Consider the following 3,539-nt stretch of genomic DNA (forward strand, 5'->3'; position numbering starts at 1 on the left):
TAGAATTCCTCTGTCTCTAGTTATATTTCTAGATGTGTATAGTTCTATTTATTGATATATGAGGTTGTCTTTATAGGTTTATGTAGTTATATTTATCCATCTACATAGAAAGAGATTTGTCTAGTTAATTTATTTTTAGTTTTAGGTGTATATATTTACATTTTTAGATGTGCAGTTATAGTTGTAGATGTCCGTAGTTACATTTACACATGCATATAGGTGTAGGCCTCTTTTTATACATCTGTATAGGCGTAGGCCTCTTTTTAACCTCTTCCCCTGCTCTGCTTCCTCCCTCACCTCTTGCTTTTCCCCCGTGCCCCCTGTGTCCCCTCTCCCTGTGCTGGGTCCGAGCTGGCGGCCGGGCCGGGCGGAGCAGCAGTTCCAGCCCCGGGTGTCCCTGGAGCGGTGGGAGCTGCCGGTGGCCCCAGGCACTGTCCCCTGAGGAGCTGCTGAAGGACGGTGAGACTGAGGGGGCTGAGGGGGCGGTGACGCTGAAGGGACGGTGACCCTGAGGTGCTGCTGGGGCTGAGGGCTGTGGGGCAGCCGAGGGCGATGGTGGCACTGAGGTGACAGGGAAGTGGCACTGGCCGAGGGGTGGCGGGTCTAGGGGGACGGGATGGGTCAGAAGGGACTGAGGGGCTGAGAGGACTGTGAGGGGCTGAAGAAACTGAAGGGGGCTGGGGCTTTGCCGAGAGCATGGCGGGGCTGAGGGGATGGAGGGGGCCGGCAGGGAGCACAGAGGGCTCCGGGACTGCAGCTCTGCCAGGCCTTGGAACCAGTTGCAGAGCCTCCGCTTTTGCCACAGCTGCAGTGGAGACCTCGAGGACAGCCAGAGACTGACGGGAGCCAGCAGGGAGAAGCTGAAGGCCAGCAGCAAGAGCAGGGAACGGGGACCTGCTGCTGCCACGCTGGAGAGAGCCCGGGTGAGGCCCCAGGGCCGGGGAGGCAGGGTGGGGCTGAGGGTGGCGTGGGCTGTGGCCGTGGGCACTGCCCGGCGGGGCAGCAGCGGGCCCTGCCCGTGCTGGGGCTGCTCAGCGCAGCTGCCCCGGCCGGCACAGGGGCTGTCCTTGGGCAAGGCAGCTGTGCCGGCAGGGCCCGGGAGCTGTGCCGGCCGTGCCGGGCTGCCGGGGCTGCGGGACAGTCCCGCCGCGGCTGCGCTCACCGCAGCCTGGCCCGCTCGGCTGCTTTTTCTTTCTAACCCTCCTGGGGAGGCTGTGAGATCTTCCCTTCCCTGATGGAAGTGCAGCTGCTGCCAAGGAAAACGTCCCCATACTGACTCAGTGTTCCCTTTGCTTCCCAGCTGTGCCATCTGCCGTCCCTGTCCAGGAGAGCTGCTCTGCACAGGAGGAAGAGCCCGAGGGAGAGGCTTTGAAGATGGGGCAGCAGCAAGAGCAGGGAACGCGTGTTATAAGTTAAAGTAAATAATTTGTCTGATCCTTTAGGGATTGATAAAAAGAATTTTATTGATTACAGCAAGCAATGACAAGCAAACAGCGCTGGGTGCAGCCGGGGAGTCAGTGCTCCGCCAAGGCTCACACCGCTTCCCTTTTCCCACGGTCCTTTATTCTCCCCCTTCTTCCGCGTTTGTGGCTTTTCCGGGAGTACTCTGTGCGTGTGCCTCCAGTTGCTATGGGGGTCACCGCCTGCTCTCTGGTGGTCGTCTGGTTGAAGGCTCTCCTACTCTTCCTCGCTGGGGGTTTATGACCCTATAACAATCTTTCCATAGATGGTTACACACCTCCCGACCCTCGTTGTACCATCAAACTAAGGAGTCAGCATATCCTCGGGTTTCCTGTTATTCACAAAAAACCTCTTCCTTTGCCTGAGTTCCTGTTTAATGATGAACAAAGAGACTTCTCTTATCTGTTATAAGGGGTCTGGAACACAAGTCCTGTGAGGAATGACTAAGGGAGCTGGAGTTGTTTATCCTGGAGAAGTCTCAGAGGTGACCTTATCACTCTCCGCACTCCCTGAAAGGTGGTTGCAGTCAGGTGGGGGTCGGTCTCTCTCCTCACAGCAACTGACAGGACCAGAGGACAGGGTCTTAAGCTGCACCAAGGGAAATTTAGGTTGGATATTAGGAAAAAAGTTATTTATGGAAAGGGTGATAGAGTACTGGAATTGTCTGTCCAGGGAGGTGGCGGAGTTACCATTGTGGGATGTGTTTAAAAAAAGACTGGATGTGGCACTCAGTGCCATGGTTTAGCTGAGGTGGTGTTAGGGCATGGGTTGCACTTGATGACCTTAAAGGTCTCTTCCAACCCAGCAATTCTGTGATTCTGTGGTTGTGTGACATCACAGACCAGGTTGTGACATCATACAGTTGGCTGTGACATCACTGGTTTATTATGTGACATCACAGAGCAGGCTGTGACATCACAGAGGAGGTTGTGATGTCACAAAGTCGGCTGTGACATTACAGGCTGGCAGTGTGACATCACAGAACAGGCTGTGAAGCCACTGAGAAGACTCTGCCATCATAGAAAAGGGCTCAGTGACATCACAGAGCAGCTGTGTGATGTCACAGAGAAGGTGAGACAATAGAGAGTGGGTTGTGACATCACAGAGCTGACTGTGAAATCACAGAGCAGGCTGTGACATGACAACGAGACTGCATAACATCACAAAGGTGGCTGTGACATCATAGAGCTGGCTATGACATCACAGGGTGTCTGTGACATCACAGGCTGGGCTGTGACCTCACAGGGCAGATTTTCTGATATCACAGAGCAGACTGGGACCTCAAAGAGCAGGCTGTGACATCACAGGACACCTGTATGAAATCACAGGTGGCCTGTTACATCTCAGAGTGGGCTGTGTGACATCACAGGGCCTGTGTGACATCACCGGGGCTGTGTGAGGTCACTGGGGAGGTCACTCCACCCCAGCCCCCCCTCCCAGTTCCCCCAGAGAAGTCCAACGCTGCTCGTGCACTGTGGGGTCCCCTGTAACCCCAGGTCCTCCCGCCCCCCGCGCCGCAGCCTCCCCCAGAGGATGTTCCACGAGATCGACCCCAGAGCCTGACACGGGGACGGGGGCCGGGGCTGTTGGGGGTGGGACAGGGGGACAGGAACCCACCGGCAGCGTCCCCGTGTCCCCCAGGGCCAGAGCCTGGGCCAGGGCTCCTTCACCTTGTTACCAACGAGGGCTTGAGAGCGCTGAAAAAATCCCCAGAAAGGGATCAGCAAAGACCAGATTTAATATTAAGTGACGGCACCACAAAGTTCCTTGGCAAGAGTCACTCTGCTCCTGGAGCCGTTGTGATGGTTGGTGCCATGGAAACCTGCCCTGGCCCCTTGCTCAGGGCTGGTGTCACTGCCCAGAGCCAGAGGGGATCCCTTGCTGGGGGCTTGTGCCATGGCCACCTGCCCTGTGCCGCGCTGGCCGGTCAGGCGCTGTGGAACCAGCAGCAAACGCCAGGGCCAGGGCCAAAGGCCAGGTCAGCCCGACAGAAAGGGGCAGTGCTGGGCACTGTTTCCATGGCAGCCCTCACTGGGGGTGACACCTGGGTCACCTGTCCTGGCAGTTGCCATGGAAAC

At 56.7% G+C, this 3,539-nt stretch overlaps 1 long non-coding RNA gene across 1 annotated transcript; it reads left to right on the plus strand.

Moving 5' to 3' along the window:
• The first annotated feature begins 252 nt into the window (after nucleotides 1–252).
• On the plus strand, nucleotides 253–1,374 carry LOC137467958 (uncharacterized). The gene is made up of 3 exons (XR_010995683.1): nucleotides 253–459; nucleotides 806–923; nucleotides 1,301–1,374. It is a non-coding gene; the product is annotated as an uncharacterized lncRNA (long non-coding RNA).
• The last annotated feature ends 2,165 nt before the right edge of the window (nucleotides 1,375–3,539 follow it).

Source organism: Anomalospiza imberbis, unplaced genomic scaffold (assembly GCF_031753505.1).
Source record: "Anomalospiza imberbis isolate Cuckoo-Finch-1a 21T00152 unplaced genomic scaffold, ASM3175350v1 scaffold_90, whole genome shotgun sequence".
NCBI classification, from domain to species: domain Eukaryota; kingdom Metazoa; phylum Chordata; class Aves; order Passeriformes; family Viduidae; genus Anomalospiza; species Anomalospiza imberbis.